Genomic DNA, 18455 nt, shown 5'->3' on the forward strand with positions numbered 1-18455 from the left:
CCCGATGTTGGTGCTCTTGATGTTGCCGTGCGCCAGCTTGGGCGTCAGCCCGCCACCCAGTCCAGCGGCGTCCGGCCCCCACCGTCCAGCACCAGCATCCCGCCGCCGGCCTCCACCCACTGCCGCACCGCCGCGCCCGCGGCCCCCTCCTCCGCGTCGCGGCCGCCTCTGCCATGGTTGCACGACGAGCTGAAGGACCCGAACCCGCCGGACATGTGGAGGGATCCGATTGCTTTTTTGAAGAAAAACTAGGGACCCGATTGTATTTTTAGCCCGCTTATGTGTGGGGTCGGGCAGTCAGATTCGGGTTTAACCCAGGCAAAACGAGCAGTTTTCACACTTGGTAGTTTTTTGCCACGGATTAATAAAAAAGTGGTATTTTTCGGGACAAAAACGTAAAGTGGTAGTTTTCTGTCACATGTCCGTGAAATGTGGTAGTTTTTGGTTAAATACTCGGGGCTGGCCCCGAGGAGCGGGAACCCGGCGACTCCGTCGGTCAGGAGCTGGGCAGCGCCCTCCATCATCGCCGCCGTTTGGGGAGGGACACGGTCCCGGTCGACGGCTCGACGCGATCATTGGCCACGGCGAGCGGGACGGACTCGACGGCGGGATTCAGACGGCGGAGCATGGGTACAGGGGATGGTGGCACATCGATGGGAGATGGGTGCGGGCGCGGCGGCGGTGGGCGGCGCGTCGGCGGCGGGCAGCGCGCGGTGAGGCTGGGCGGGGCGGGGCAGGAAGTGGCGGCGGGAGGTGGCGGCGGGATGGAGGTCGAGATGGGATCGAGGAGGAAGGTTGTGCGGGCTGGGCTATTTTTTTCTCTTTTCTCCTCCCTGTACCAGTTCGGGGCTGACTTATGTTGAGGACTGCGGGTTGAATTCTCAGAAACGGAGGGACTTTTCTGCCAAAAAACACGACGTACGACCAGAAGCCATCACTGGTTTAGTAGGTAATAAAAAATAAAAAATATAAGATTTGATCAAAGTCAAATTTTGTCAACTTTAACTAAGTTTATAGAAAAGAATATCAAGATTCACAATATGAAATCAATATAGTTAGATGCATTATAAAATTAATTTTCATACCATATAGGTTTAGTATTATAGATATTGATATTTTTCCCAACAAAGTTGGTCAAACTTTACAAAGTTTGACTTTGACCAAATCTTATGTGCAGACTAAAAAAAACGGAGGAAGTACTATAAAGAGACAATTAATATGGATCGAGTGGAGTACCGCTTCTCTCTTTGCCTTGTTCGCTAAGAGGAATGGTAAGGGCAACTCGAAGGCTGTGCACCAAAATGCCTTCAAATGTTCGAAGCGCGCGGTCCATATACTTTTTGTCAACCAACATCTTCTATCAAACGTCCATGGACTGAATCATACGTCTGAGTTTCTTCAACCTAGAAGCAATGATGTGGGAGATTTGCGGGTCTCCAGATCCCCACCACTTAGCCGTCCGACAATTAGGACCCACACAAAACCCTCTGTCGCGTTCCGTCCCAATTGACACTCCGCTCTTGGTGTCACATTGACCTTAGTCCAATGCTAAGATGACCGGTCAGTGCTACATGCCGTCCGAACGTCTCGGCATTCACACCGATGCGACGATCGAGAAACCTGCTTTGTCCCGGTCTTCGCGCCGCGTTAATGTCGGTTCATAGAGGATGTGCCCAGACATGACAATGGAACGGTTTCCTACCGCATTCAAGTGGGATGATGATGGTCTGCAAGACACAGAAGATCGTTTAGCAAAATTTGTGTAAGTATTCAATTAGTAACCATTCCTAACGAGAAGCGGATGAGAGTAATCCTGTCGTTTCTATCACAGGTCTTGTGCGAATTAACTGTTTGAATACCAAGGTTAGTATTGTTCCGAAAGCACGAATATACCAGATGGGTATCGAAATTAGCTGGTTTGCATAAATTTTGTCTCGTATGTTGAAATGCGGTTTAAAATATACGCGAATATTCAAAAGAAAGATGTCGATACAAACGAATGGATGCATCTCGCATCCGTGTCCACGGATTAGCCCTCCTCGGTACGCGGATGGATACGGTGTCCTTTTTGCGAGTCGGCATTGGAGATGCCCTCACACGGTCGTGTGCTTTGAAGTTGTGGCCATCTTTGTACATTCAAAAGGATGTGTAATCTAGGAGTGTCCTTGTTTCCTCCATAAATTTCTGGCTTTTATTTTATACTTTACTCGACCAAATACAAAAGGAGTTGAGCTAGTTTTCCTGTCTTATTTTTTTGACAAAGGGTAAATTTTATTTGCTCAAAGAGCAGCATCAAGAGGATACAAACCCAAAGAGCACACGCCCGACCTCTGCACAGGTAGGATGCACACAATCTTATCAACACACGCACACAAAAACACGCCAGATAGTAAAGTCATATAAAACCAAAGCTATGTGTAGGCGAGTAAAAGAAAAACCTGAAGCAATCATATCTACGATCGGCAAACTATATCAGTGACCATATTCGCACCAACCATCTCATGACACCACACAGACCACGAGGTTCTTCAACAACAACGCCTTCAAGAAGAGAGCAGCACTCAAGTGTTGCTGTCACCGAATCCAATCACCAAGGCCCGAATCTAGGTTTTCATCCTGAAGAAACAATCGAAGCATATCCTAGCAATGCCTTCAACAAGGTAACGACGTAAAAGAACATCGCCATTGCAAGGTATAACCAGCTCAGGTCAACCTAGGCTTTCACCTAGGGCTCGCGACCGGGTGCTCACAGCACCCCCGGTCGCGTGCTCACAGCACCACCATCGAAGTCACTCAAGTGTTGTCGCCACTCCTTTTCCGCAATCCTACCAGCTACATGTGATGTGATTGCCGCCACTGCACAATCATTCCTCTACGTCAAGCCGTCGTCCATAGTTTGCACCACACCACCAAAGTCAATGTGGCACCCCGGCTCAGAGAAACCGGAACGCCCCGTATTCCAGCCCAGAGATCGAGGAGAAGTCTTCTGAAATACGGCACTGCTTAGCATAGAACAAACCAGCCTTCTATTATTACACGAATATGAATACAAGGTCTCCGATATTACAATGAATAACATCGGTACGACGACACTACGCCATCCTCAGTTGCTCTATGCAAGCAGCAGAACAACTCGAAGCAGCGGAACAACGGCGACGGTGGTGAACTCCACTCCGCAGGGACTCTGGCTGGAACGCTTATCCTAGCTCGCACGAACGGAAACCGCGACAAGCAAGCAATCAAATCCGGAATGACCTGCAAGCTGGCATGACACGCCAGGTCAGTACATTGAATGTACTTGCAAGCTCACAATAACCAGAAGCATTCAAGACAGACAACAGCATGGCAATTACAGGTTAAGCAGGAATTAACAGGATATCATCATCTCAAAATAACATGGCATGACCAACATAAACTTGATACAGCTATCACAACATGAACATATTAATCCGACATCACTAGCATGCAACATGATGACGCTATATGCACCACTTAATCTGCTCGGGTTACCTCGTAAACAACATATGCATCACTTACCAACCTCGGACATCACACGATCATCTCAGGATCAAATCAAGCTTGGTATAAACAATACCATAGTAATCAGTAAGTGACCATAAGGAGCTTGACCTTTACCCACGATTCTCGTACAACATCTCGAATATACAACAACTCGGTATCTTCGATACCACCGTGATCCTTACGGCGATCACAACCACGACCAACACTTGGTCCCAAACCGTGATACTTACGGCGATCATAACCCGACCACTAAATGGCCCGTGATCCTTACGGCGATCACAACCCGACCAATACCTGGCCCGTGATCCTTACGGCGATCACAACCAACTTATCTCATTGTTATTAAGCACATTATTCTTATTACTGTTGACTCATGGTGTGACCTTTTCTCGACCTGGGCCCTTATCCGCGGGCGCGGCTATCGATAGATCAATATACACTCTGCAGAGGTTAGTACACTGTACCCACACTACGGAACCCATGGCCTCACTCTCCCATTCGGGTGGACCAACGACGTTCCGACAAAACCGATCTATTGTCGTGACACTCTCCCGGCCCTTCCGACTCAGACCCCACCGGGCTAGTCCTGGGTGGCCCCGTGTCTACCTCCAGACACCTCGACCACCGTCGTGGCCACGATCCACATTAGGATCCGGTACCAAAATTAACTTAACAACGGGCTCACAAGCTTATGCTCCGCCTACCTGATCAGGGTAGCACGCGCCCATAACCTTCCCTAAATTGAGGTACCGACCATAGGCACGACAATAGACCCAGTTAGGACCGTCCCATACCGGTAAGCGTGGTTGCACTTGTCAGCATCGATTCAGCAGCACCATGACTCAGCCAACAGGTGTTCAAGTTCAATTTAATCCGGTTAACTTGAATGCAAATATGCTGAGCCATGATAAAATGCATGAACATGATATCAACCTCATCATGAGAGTATCACATAACTATCCACCATATCAACAATAAATCATATCCACCGAACATCGCATACTGACTAGCATGACCATCTCCAACATCAACATGTACTACTAATCAAGCATAAACATATGAAAGGAAATACTAGCAGGTATAACATGATCACGGAGCATAAGACAACATAGCACAAAAGTAAACATGCAAATCGGAACATCACCGGGACAACGATAACCATCTTTTCAACAAGCAAACATTTATTAAATATTCAAGTTGAAAACCATGGCTACTGCATGACTATCATGCAAGTGGGTATTGTGGCTTGCCTGGGGATGAAGAAAGCACCGGGGAGAAGTGCGGTGAAGCTGCGGAAAGATTCGCCGGAAAACGTTCTCTCTCGGAGGGGGCTGAATAAGGGTAAGGGCATAATGGTCATTTTCACAGTGTCAAACCATAGTGAAAACATGACCAACAGAACGGGCTCGACGAAACGAAGAAGTGAGCGTTGGTTTCACCTCATTTGGAGTTACAGTTAAAAAGTTATAAGGGTTTTACTGCCAGGGACATATCTGTAAAAATTTATTTTACAGACTGGGCCAAAACAGAAAAACGGAAAGCGTATTCCAGGGTTTACGCTTCCACTTACGCTGAGGTGCGGTGGACTGGTCAAAAGGGCAGAGGCGGGGCCGGCTCGTGTGGCTGACATGTGGGGTCGCCGGGCCCGCCTAGCCAGGTCAACGCCCCACCTGGCCATCTCCTTCTTCCTCTCGACAGGAGCAGGGGAGAGGCGAGGCCGAGGGGCGCCGGCGATGGCCTGGGCAGCTCCGGCCGTCCCCGGTGGAGCTGGGACCACCGGCGGGCGCGGAACGGAGTGCTGCTCCCTCCTGGAGCAGCAGCAGGCGCGGGGAAGGCCCGGAGACGACGGCGGCTGGCGGGGGCCGAGGGCGGCGGCGGCGGTTGACCTAGGGAACGGCGGCCTGAAGCACTCCGGCGATGAATGGAGGGGCTGGGGAGGTTCACCGGAGCACGGGGAAGACGTAGGTGGTAGCTAGAGGTGGAGGGGGGCTTGGCTTTGGCCGAATTCGAGCGGACCCGAGCGGCGGCCATGGCGGCCATGGGAGGGCAGGAGAGCTTCTCGAGCTCGGGGAAGAGCTTGGGCGGGGCTAGAGGAGAGCGGGGAGGCTGCTGGTGAGCTCGAAGGGCTCGGGGGAGGCCATTTATAGGCGGGTGAGAGGGAGGCCGAGCTGGCACCGCCGGCGACGCGAGTCCGGCGCCGCGGACGCGTGCCCGCGCGCATGGGCTCGGGGCAAACGACGAGGGAGGGAAGCAGGAGAGAGTTCACGAGGAGGAGGAGGCCAAAGGGGGGCAGGAGAAGAGGCCGAGCGCCATTAAAACATGTCGGAGCACTGTGCTCCCGTGGGCGTTCGTCGGCGAGCGTCGGCGAGGAAGCTTCCGGAGGGGGAGAGGGGTCCAGGGGGACGGCGACGACGAGGGCAATCTACTGGACATGCTCACGGGCGCGAAGACAGCGAGAGGGGGAGGGGGTCCAGCACAAACAGTACGCCATAGCGCACAGAGCGCGCCAACAGACATGCCAGCTGCGTGGTCACCATGAGACATGGCGCATTAATTGCTCTACAGCACCCAAAATGGTGTCTAGTGGTAAGTCCTTCCTGGGTAGATATCAACTGAGGTGGTAACTTGGTGAAAGAGGCTCTGGTTAAAAAGAAATAACCCTCTGAAGTTTACTGCAGTAAACTTCATCAGCTCAATGAGGTCAACAGGGACAAGCTATGGGCCAAATAAGATGTCTGGGGTGTTTAGGATAGGAAGGACTACAGTCCTGGAGGTTGGGAGGGTAAAAGGATCAAGATTTACTGCAGTTGCTTCACAACTGCATACTTGGTCCAGAAATGAAGATCAGCAAGGTGCACTCACATGGAGTGGTGGAATGGGATGCAACTTGGCAAATCCCCCTGATATGGACATATAAAGATTCTGTAAAAAGATCATGCCAAATGGACAAACCAAAATAGCACTTGCTTCACAAACATCATTTCTGTCCAGAAACTTGAAATAATTATGGTGGTCAAATGGCTCAATGAAATGATTCCAAATTGGGTGGAGAGATGTTTTATGGGTATAAGAATGATCTTGTAATTTATTAGGATTTTTGAAGCAATATAAAATATACTTGCTTCACAACCTGAAAATTTTGCCAGAAACAAAGATTTGCTCCTGTGATCACATAGATGATTGGATAGGGCTGCAAATGGGTGGAAGGGGTTAATATGATCACATTAAGGAGTGTGCAAAAGTTCAACTCATTTGGGTACTCCTAGCTAGTACTTCCTTCACAAAGCTTTCTGTTTGACAGAAACTTTGAAAATTCACTGAGGAAGATTGGCTAGGCAAATAAATTTGAACTTGTGGATGGGCAATTATTTGGACATATAAACATGCCCAAAAAGGTTGGGAGTCAATAGGAGAAATATAAATGACACTTCCTTCACAAAGTGCCATTCAGGGCAGAATAGGAAATGAATTATTGGAGGATTATTTTTTAACATGGCAATGAAAAGTTTTGCCATATTTGATCAAGATATGACCCAAACAATTTATGGGAATTATTTGGGAATTTTATGAGTGATGGAAATATAGGTTGCTTCACAACCTAGGGCAATTGGAGTTATTCCTTTAATAGAAAAGAAATATTCCCAATAAAAGAGTATTGGGATTTGGGCTAGGATGGAAATGACAGGGTCTAGGGAAAGATTTAGGAATGACCAGCCACTCTGGAAGCAAAGAAGAGGTCATCTCCTTTAGTTTTCAGACCACAAAGCCACGGAAAAGAAAAACTCAGGCAAAAACCTCGAAAAAACAAAAGAAAAAGAAAGGGCCAAAAATCAGGCTGTGACAGTCAACTATTGGACATAGAAAGATTAACCCTCCCGAAGATCCCTCGGTGACCACCGCCATCATGGAGTCGCGGGAGGTCGCTGCAATAGTCTGCAGGCACCCCACTCGATCGACTGAATCTGGATCACCACCACCCTTGAACCAAAATCCAACGAGGCCCAGGATCTTCCCCGCCGGAGCACGGCCGCGTCCAAGGACCTCGAAGATCAGCAGGGCTAACCGCCAAAAAACCGATCGAGGGCGCAGCATACTCCGGCCCTAACCCGCCTGGGCCAGTGAGGCCACGCGCAGGAGCTATGGCCAGAGGACGCCTCGTGCCCTACCTACCTCGAACGCCGCAAGGCACGATATCCTCCACGCGCCGCCAGACGGCTGACCATCTCGACGATGGATCCTGGTGGGACCCAGATCCACAGCCCCGCCATCTCCGGGCAGATCGCCGATGTGCGTCGTCAAGGGAGCAGACTGGCGCCGCCGCCTCAACCGGGGAACCCTGCCCCGGCTGCCGGACGTGACGGGAGACTCGCGCCGCCCCAGCCTTGCTCGTCCGCCGTCGCTGCCCTCTAACACCCCCCCCCCCCCAACACCTTCGGCGCTGGGGCCCGCAAACGAGGCCGGCGGCGGCGGCGGCGGCGAAGATCTGATTGGTGGAATTTTTTCTGCGGCGCTAGGTGTCGCCCTGGGGAGCGACTCGGGAGCGGGTTGAGCACATGAGCCAAGTGCAAAACTGTTCCAAGTCCATTGATCCTCAGAGCTGAACCAAAAACATCCATAGATATTTACAGTCTTTTATTCACGCACAGTAAAAGGTTCTGTATCAATAGCATGGTCAGTATTTAGCCTAGCTTGCATTTGTTTCGCTACATTTACCGGTGCTAACTCAGCAATCCATGCCTAGAAGTTTTGGAGAAAAAAAGTATATCTTAGTTTCAGTTACTTCCTCCGTCTCAAAGTAAGTGTTATACTAAATCAGTAACGCTTATTTTGGGACGGAGGGAGTATTTGACAGCTGTACCATGAGCAAAGCAAAATGATTTTGCTAGAATTTAACAGAACCGCAACACTTGTATAGCAACCTAAATGAGTGCCAAATTTTTACAGAACTGCACCACTGATCTGAGGTGCACCTTGCCGACAGATGCTATAAATAAAATTCATTCAAATGATCTAAATAGGAAGACAAGCTAAAGCCAGAAATATAATAAATCAACTATTCATATGATTTATGTATTGAAGCTTAACCCTCAAGACAATGATACGACAAGAAAAATTGACAACAGATTTGCTACATCTAAATAGGAAATGTATATATTGTATAGGTTGATGATCTTTCAAATCGTGTAAAAAGTTTCAATAACATTTACATTTGGTCAAAAAACAAAACTATTCGATCCAATCTGTCCCAGTGCACAGATCATGACAAGAATAGGCGGACGAGATAGAGCGTGTACCTGAGCTGAGATAAAAAAATTCTTAGTTTGAAAATAGTGAGCTGATTGTCGTCCTCTAATCAGAAAAATCACAAGCTACATTTCACTAGAACCTATTAGGACTATAGAAGACAGTGGCGAGGGACCCAGTGGAACCCCAACGCTGCTTCAGGATCAGACGCCTGCTTTGTTCGATTACTTGATTTTAATCATGTCGGGAAAGGACCAATGGCGTAATCAACATAGCAAATGAACCCCGGGCTGGAGAGATTGCAGCTCAGACCAGAGCAGAAACACAACGGTTGGGGTACCAAGTGCATGTAGAGTTACACAATGGAGTACTGTAGCAGTAGCACCGAATACCAATAAGCTTAACTTCCACAAATAAGGTACAAGTGCATAGCTTAACTTCCACAAATAAGGTACAAGTGCATAGTGCCAAAGTTCATTAGCAACTGCTAATATGCACGGAGAGTAACGCCACATATCAGCGAACATAATTAAACAACTAGGGTTCCATAACATCACGGTACATAACTAAATTGTTCAATAGCTCGGTTGGTCAAACCATGGGTAAGGCTGGCTATTCAAGGATATTTTGCAGAAGAAGAGTAGACCAACAAACTGTAACCTCCATCTTGCAGAAAATAAGATCACATACGTCTGTACTTCTTCCTGACGCTTGCATCTCAAAGTCGACTGTACATTGTGCAGAAAACCCATCCCGAGAGGCCTTCACAGAAACAACCAGTTTTCCCTTTGGTTCATCTACAGAAACAACATGCCTCACAAGCTCAACCACACCATCAGACTTGGTAGGCAGTTTTCCATCTGGAAAATCAAGCAGCACCACTTTCCCTCCTTTTACACTGTCGGTACTGCAAGCAACCAGCCCCGGACACTGATCAGGCCATGACCCATCAACAACTCGGACACCCACAGTGGCCTGAACTGACGAAGGCAGCACTGCCAAAGCAAACTCAAGTGTGCAGCGCTTGCAGGGAATAGGTCTTGGTATCAGAAGACCGAACCGAAAATCTTGACGAAACTCATAAAATTTGTAAGTCAACACTTCATCCTCAGACTCTTTTTTGCACTTTACTTTTAACTGAACATCAATGAAAACCCTGCCAAGTAACCAAATGCTTGAGACGGGCCTGTTAAGCGCAAAAATGGATCCTGCAATGCAAGCATCACAATAATAACTAATTAATTACCTGCCAGACTATTAAAAGAAGTTGAAGCAGAAGACACAAAGCGATTGTAGGTCTAAATGAGCATTGCTACACAGACGACGATTGCTAGCCAATACATGCACGACATGGCTCCTCGCACCATCCATTGGCAATTCTGAACAGCCGTACGCCCTTGGATTAGCCATCGTGCAGGTATCGTTCAGCCAAAAATCGTCCGTGAAGTAGTTCCAGGTCTAAATAGTACTAGGCTACTAGCAGGCTGCAAGAGAATTAAGTTAACACAAATAGACATGTGGAGAGTTGTAGCCACGCTCATTCACCTTCTGAGTGATGGTTTGGAAGCTATCCCTGGTGCATCTGAAGAGATAGTTGGCTTTATGTCCTATTGAGTTCCTGAAAGCAACAGAGCCATAAATCTGCAGTGGCCAGATGAGACCATATCTTAGGTCGGTGACTTTGATGGAGAAGATCTGCATGGATCTCCTGGGAAGAGTATCTTGCAAGTCTGCAAGGAAAAAGCTAAGTTAAGAAAATTGAAAAAAAGGGAAATTAAACTAAGTGATCGATGGATTAGTGGATATTCCCTCGTCCCTATTTACGTGGCGTACAGATATTTCAAGATTCAACTTTAACAAATAAAATGTGAGCTAGGTGTGATAACATTTGATGTGTAATAATATGTAGTTTCCAACGGTATAATTTCCATGATATATATTTAGTATATTATTGATGGTCACCGTTTAATCATGGAAAACGAGTGTGCCATGTAAATAGGGACAGGGGGTAACAAACTAGCTTGTTACCAGGAAAAAACAATTCAACACTCTTATCCCGGGTAATAAGATAGGATATCAATGCATACAGGGTCTTTAATCTAATGCTAGACTATCATGTTCCTAGTTCGATATGCAAAGCAAAGTCAGTTTCTCTACTATTTAGTCTCTAATATAATGTTTTTTTAGCAATAACACACATTGTATTAAGAACAAAGGAGGATTACAACGCTTACAAGGTGGAAACCAAAGGAAACCAATCAGAAACACAGTAGTCATGAAGCCTTGCAAAGACAGCCAATCCAACCACGGTGTATTTTCAGGGAGCAGAGCTTTGACAGCAAATTTCATAAGCAGGCAAGTACTGCAAACCACAAATCCTTTCTATGCAAAACCTTAAACTCACACATACCAACACTGCAAACCATTTCCTTCGTTCTAACAAACAATGGGGGTCACACTTATTTCTGGCTAGACAAGTGGCTCACCTCGCAGCCACTCTCAAAAACTTTCCCTTGCTTGTTTTCCCACTCCACCAGGACCTTTGCTAGAGTGGCAAATATTATGCATTTTGGTTTAGAATTTAACCTGCGTGATCACCTAACCTCTGCTGCTTTCACAGAATTGGCTACTCTTTTGTCTCTGCTGCAGGATTTCATGCTCAACGATGAGCCGGCCTCGCGCTTCCTTAATGGCGGTTTGTCATTCTCTAAACAAAAAAAGGCCTACCAGCTTCTAACCACAGAGCCTCAAGAAGACAGAAATGCCGACTTTATTTGGCTCTCCAGGGTGCCGAACAAGATCAAGCCATTTTCCTGGTTGGCCTTCAAGGGAAGGCTAAATACCGAGGCAAATCTCGCTCACAAGACAATCACGCCAAACTCTGATTGCCCAAGATGCCTTCACCAGGATGAAGACACAGACCACCTCTTCATCGGCTGCCCCTATGCTGCAAGGATTTGGCAACATCTTGCGTTTGGATCTCACTACTCCAGCCTCCCTCTACTCTGGGATGCACGGCAAGGAAGGAGATATCTCAGTTAAAACATACAACCCCTAAAAAAAAGTTAAAACATACAATAAAAAAGGTAACTTTTCATTATGTTCCTGCATCGATCTCAAGAAATCACAAAGACAAACCGATTTCCTGCATCGATCTCAAGAAATCACAAAGCCAACCCGATTTCCTGCATCGATCTCAGGAATCCACAGACTGAGAGCAGATTTACGGCGTACATCTCAACAAATCACAGGCCAAGTACTCTCTGTAGCTCTTCACCCCCGCCAGCTCGCTGTCGCTGAGCTCCATCTCCGGCGCGCCGCTCAATCAATCAGGGTTTCTTGCTTAGGGTTTCCTCTCTGCCGCTATTGCGTCCGCTCAATCGATCTGTTGTGCCTTTTTCTTCCTTCTTTTCCCATTTTTATATCTTTCGGGAAGACAACGTGTCCGTCCGACTCCAACTTTAAGGCGGTCCGACTCCAAACTATTTTTTAGTTGTTCCAACTTGTTTTTTTTGAAAAAACTAACGTTCACACGTGTGGCATCTTGCACATCGCCCACACGCCTCCTTTATCATTAATTTTGCCACATGTGAACAAATGACATCAGCAGGAATCTATTTCGTTTTCGGCTTAAAAATATTTTATCTCCTAATTAAAAAACGAATTAAAAATCTGTTTTCACCATTAAATCCGTCTCGACGAAATCTTCAAAACTAGACCCCATGTTGATATGTTTCGAAGAATTTTTTTTTTTGCCAAAAAATTGCCATGATGTTTACACTGTAATTGCCATAGTGCTTAAACTAAAGTTGCCATGTGGCAATTTTTGTTTGTGGAGCATGGCAATTTTAGTATTTTGATGATAGCAACTACAATACTTTGACCATGAATTTTTTTTATACGAACCATGGCAATTTTAAATGCATGTATCATGACAATTTTAGTTTATGGTTCATGGCAAGTCTAGTTTCAGTGTAAACACCATGGCAATTAATGTGTAATAGACATGGCAACTTTTAACCTAAAATATATATATCGAAATATATTGATATGAGATCTAGTTTTGAAGATTTCGTCGCGAGGGATTTAATGGTGAAAACGGATCTTCAATCGGATTTTTAATTTAAGAGATAAAACATTTTAAAAACTAAAATCCAAAAAGATTTCCACATGCATGCATGCGATGACGTGGCGCAGTCTGTGTGTTATAGAGCGTGTGGGCAGGTTTCGCTCCCATCGCACGTGTGGGCGTTAGCGTTGTCCTTTTTCTTTGGAGAGTTTTTATTTTTTTTGATTTTTTTAGAGAAAAGGCTACCACCCGACTTCAAATTAATGAAGCCCTTACAACAATCAAGAACAACACAACGCCACAACGGATACAACAAACAAAGAAAGAAAACACACGGCATGATACAAGATGCCGAGGACCAGTCACACACCTCGGAAAACTACAAGCCAACACTGAACGAAAGAGGAGAACCGCTTGGGGTCTTCTGAGTTCAACTTCGTGATCAAGCAACCAGAGCCAAGAACGAAGCCACCACGGGAAGGGGACATGCCGACATTGGAGGTCATGCCATCGCCAACATCTAAACACCAGCAAAGACAACGCCATCCAGTTTCATCGCCTGGAGGAACCCTTTGCTCCCGCTCTCTCGAGCAAAAGGGCACCGCAACAACGGACGATGGTTGCGTTCACCTCCCTCGAGCCTGAATGAAAATTGCCGTTGAGGTCCATCAATGAGGGCTCCGAGCACCACCCCACAGTCGGAACATGCATACCTAAAGAGTGCCACCGTTGAAGCCATAACCACATATATTCCATTATTAGACAAACGATTACAAAGAGTATACATGTGTCATCATAAGAGACATATATAGATATTTTACAATATTGCATAAAAGACTCTGCAGGAAGTAAAACTGCAATTTCACTCTGGCAGAATCTTGTGCCACGCCGAAACATTGCCCTCCATCGTCCTTCTCCGCCGCCGAAGCAATGTTGAGAAAGAGGGGAACTGCCATCATACCCTGATCTAGAGGAGCACCTTTACATACAAGGATGCTTTTCCGGCCGATGAACCAGACCGCCACAAGCGACAAGACCAAGGCTTTGTGGCACATCGGTTGGGGTTCTCCGTTAGATCCCATCGTCGGCTACTTCATCCGACACAATCGAAGAAGAGGAATGCCGATGCATGCTTCCATCCACGCACCCCAATGCAAGACACCAAACACAACTGCAACGGTCAACACCAACGTCACTCGAAAGAGTTGTTGGATTATAGATGGGCTTAGGCCCATATAAGACAATAATCCCTGGGTAAGGTAACCTCTAAGCCCCATTTAGGTGCATGGCAAGTGGTGGGAAGTTCAGTACCATACTGCTAGTGGAGTGAGAATGAGACCCCTTTATAAGGGTTGCTCTACCACATGCCATTGGGAGCTTGGGAAGAGGAGTGGTACACGCACGCTCCTCCTCCTGCGCCGCCCGCCTCGCCATGCCTCGCCACCTCGCCACAATGCGCGCGCGCCGGGGTTGCGGGAATGAGCCGAGACGAAGCTTATTTTGTCGGTCAGGAACGGTTAATTCATCCGGGTTAATTAACAAGTCGCTAACAGATGCGCCACTGTCTGAGACGTTGAACCGTGGGCTGTTTGTGTTCCCGGAATACGTTGATTCCCTTCACGGTGTGCGACCCTTCTCCGGGAATGACGACTCCCTTCTCGGGGGTGCGTCGACTCGGTCGTAGGCCTAAGCCCAGGCCCATGACTCCCTACCCGATGGCCTATATAAGAAGGCGCTCGCCAGTGGAGTGACCTAGTTCAGTTCACTCACTCCCTCCCGCACAACCCTAGCCATCATGAAAGAACATGCGGTGCCCCATGTTTGGTTTTGGTAAGTGGTGACAATCTCTATGGACTAATGGTTGCCTTGAGTTATATTTGAAGGATTTGTCCATAGGCTTTTCTTGAAGACCATGTGTTGGTTTCAAGGAGTTTATGAGATGGACAAAGTGCTTTTCAAGGAATTATCCAAAGATTATTGGTCATGTGAGAGTTGAGCTTATTGCAAGCATGTCTTGAAGAAAAATATTGTGTGCACATTAATGTTTACCTTCAAGACATCATCCTAATGAAGAGAGTTGGAAATATTCAAGATTGATCAAGACTAAGTACAGAGAGTGATTCAAGTTGATCAACACACAAAGGGTACAGGATGTACCGAGAGGGATCAAGTGATCCCATGATATGGTAAGGATTGTCCATTACGCTTTGTGTACTAACTCATGATCTACGTGTGAGTTCTATGTGGAGTTAGGTATGTTTCCATGGGTTTGCATCAAGGGGAAGATCTCATACAACCCATGGAGGATGACATCAAGTGGTGATCGTCATCAAGATTGTGGTGTGCAAGTTCAAGTGGAGCATCACGAAGAGATCATCCTTGAAGCTTACCGTCCATTGTGGTGTCAATGGACTTGTGAAGATGTGCCAAAGAGTGGCTCATGAAGGAAATATGACCTAGAGGCAATAATAAAGTTGTTATTTATATTTCCTTATATGATGATAAATGTTTATTATTCATGCTAGAATTGTATTAACCGGAAACTTGATACATGTGTGAATACATAGACACAACAAAGTGTCCTTAGTATGCCTCTACTAGACTAGCTCGTTAATCAAAGATGGTTAAGTTTCCTGACCATAGACATGTGTTATCATTTGATGAACAGGGTCACATCATTAGGAGAATGATGTGATGCACAAGACCCATCCGTTAGCTTAGCATAAATGATCGTTTAGTTTTATTGCTATTGCTTTCTTCATGACTTATACATGTTCCTCTGACTATGAGATTATGCAACTCCTGAATACCGGAGGAACACCTTGTGTGCTATCAAACGTCACAACGTAACTGGGTGATTATAAAGATGCTCTACAGGTGTCTCCAAAGGTGTTTGTTGGGTTGGCATAGATCAAGATTAGGATTTGTCACTCCGTGTATCGGAGAGGTATCTCTAGGCCCTCTTGGTAATGCACATCACTATAAGCCTAGCAAGCAATGTGACTAATGAGTTAGTTGCGGGATGATGCATTACTGAACGAGTAAAGAGACTTGCCGGTAACGAGATTGAACTAGGTATGATGATACCGATGATCGAATCTCGGGCAAGTAACATACCGATGACAAAGGGAACAACGTATGTTGTTATGCGGTGAAAGTGCAACTATCCCTGGGTGGTTTTGGTAATTCCTAACAACATATAGCTCATTGAGCTAATGCTATTTGAAGATAAATATTTCAGGAAAGCTCAATGTTTGGCATGGCATGGATTAGAAAGTGGACCCCTCAAAATGCTAAGGACACATGTTGGCTCAAGCTCAAGACTCTACATTTTCTATTTTAGTGATCCAAGATCACATTGAGTCCATAGGAAAGCCAATACTATTAAAAGGGGATGAGGTGTTGCTTAATGGCTTGCTTGCTCAAAATGCTTAGTGATATGCTCCAAACCCCTCAACTACTTTCTCATATCCACATATGTCCCAAACCAAAAGTCAAACTCGGCCTCACCGAAATTTCCTATCCAGCACCACCGAGTTCACTTGACATAGCCACTGCCACAAACCCTAGTCACTTCGGTCTCACCGATAGGGATCTCGGTCTCACCGAGATGGGATTGCAACCTCTCTGTTTCCCTTCATAACGTTTTGGTCAACCGAGATGAGCGATCGGTCCCACCGAGATTGCAATGCAAACTCTCTATTTCCCCTTCGTAACGTTTCGGTTTAACCGAGATGAGCGAATCGGTCCCACCGAGTTTGCCTGACCAACTCTCTGTTTGCTTATTACCAAAATCGGTCCCACCGAGTTTGTGTAATCGGTCTCACCGAGATTATGTTATGCCCTAACCCTGATGGAATCGGTCCCACCGAGTTGACATGTCGGTCCCACCGAAAATCCTAACGTTCACATTTTGAACTAAATCGGTCTGACCAAGTTTACTGATTCGGTCCCACCAAGTTTGGTGATTTGTGTGCAACGGTTAGATTTTGTGTGGAGGCTATATATACCCCTCCACCCACTCTTCATTCGTGAAGAGAGCCATCAGAACATGCCTACACTTCCAGCATACATTTTCTGAGAGAGAACCACCTACACTTGTGTTGAGGTCAAGACATTCCATTCCAACCATATAAATCTTGATCTCTAGCCTTCCCCAAGTTGCTTTCCACTCAAACCCTCTTTCCACCAAATCCAATCCTATGAGAGAGAACTGAGTGTTGGGGAGACTATCATTTGAAGCACAAGAGCAAGGAGTTCATCATCAACACACCATCTATTACCTTTTGGAGACTGGTGTCTCCTAGATTGGCTAGGTGTCACTTGGGAGCCTCCGTCAAGATTGTGGAGTTGAACCAAGGAGTTTGTACGGGCAAGGAGATCGCCTACTTCGTGAAGATCTACCCTAGTGAGGCAAGTCCTTCGTGGGCGATGGCCATGGTGGGATAGACAAGGTTGCTTCTTCGTGGACCCTTCGTGGGTGGAGCCCTCCGTGGACTCGCGCAACCGTTACCCTTCGTAGGTTGAAGTCTCCATCAACGTGGATGTACGATAGCACCACCTATCGGAACCACGGATAAAAAATCTCCGTGTCTACATTGCGTTTGCTCCCTCCAAACTCCTCCATTTACCTTCATATGCAATTGTTTTACATTCCACTGCTATACTCTTAGAATTGCATGTGTAGGTTGATTACTTGACTTGTGCTAAGTTGTTAAAATCTGCCAAAACTTAAAATTGGGAAAAGGCTAGATTTTTATTTGGTCAAGTAGTCTAATCACCCCCCTGTAGACATACTTTCGATCTTACAAGTGGTATCAGAGCTTTGGTCTCCATTTGCCTTGATTTCCATAGCTTTTGGTGATCATAGCCTTGGTTTCACAACCTAGGAGAGTATGGCGTCTAGCGAGGGAAATTACCACCGTAGAGGTCCTTACTTTGATGGTACTGATTTTGCTAGTTGGAAGCATAAGATGAAAATGCATATTCTTGGACATAACCCCGCCGTTTGGGCTATTGTGTGTATTGGTTTGCAAGGTGAATTCTTTGATGGGAGAGAACCGAACCGTGAAGCTACCGCGGAAGAGTTGAAGATGCTGGAATACAATGCTCAAGCTTGTGATATTCTCTTCAATGGATTGTGCCCCGAAGAATTCAATAAAATCAGCCGTCTTGAGAATGCAAAGGAAATTTGGGATACTTTGATTGATATGCACGAAGGTACCGACTCCGTCAAGGAATCCAAATTGTATGTGCTTCAAAGTCAACTTGACAAGTTCAAAATGAAGGATGGTGAAGGTGTCGCTGAAATGTACTCTAGGCTTGCTCTCATCACAAATGAGATTGCCGGCTTAGGAAGTGAAGAGATGACCGATAGATTCATCATCAAGAAGATCCTAAGAGCCTTGGATGGAAAATATGATACCGTGTGCACTTTGATCCAAATGATGCCCAATTACAAAGATCTCAAGCCAACGGAAGTCATTGGAAGAATTGGTGCTCATGAGATGTCACTTAAGGATAAGGAATAGCTCCACAACAAGTCAAGTGGTGCTTACAAAGCCTCATGTGAAGCTCCCACATCATCAAGTGAGAAACAAACCTTCAATGAAGAATTGAG

At 46.4% G+C, this 18455-nt stretch overlaps 1 pseudogene; it reads right to left on the bottom strand.

Annotated features, from left to right (window-relative positions):
* Positions 1 to 9163: 9163 nt before the first annotated feature.
* LOC123049751 (uncharacterized) lies at positions 9164 to 12181 on the bottom strand (annotated as a pseudogene).
* Positions 12182 to 18455: the final 6274 nt, after the last annotated feature.

This window comes from Triticum aestivum, chromosome 2D (genome assembly GCF_018294505.1).
Source record: "Triticum aestivum cultivar Chinese Spring chromosome 2D, IWGSC CS RefSeq v2.1, whole genome shotgun sequence".
Taxonomy (NCBI): domain Eukaryota; kingdom Viridiplantae; phylum Streptophyta; class Magnoliopsida; order Poales; family Poaceae; genus Triticum; species Triticum aestivum.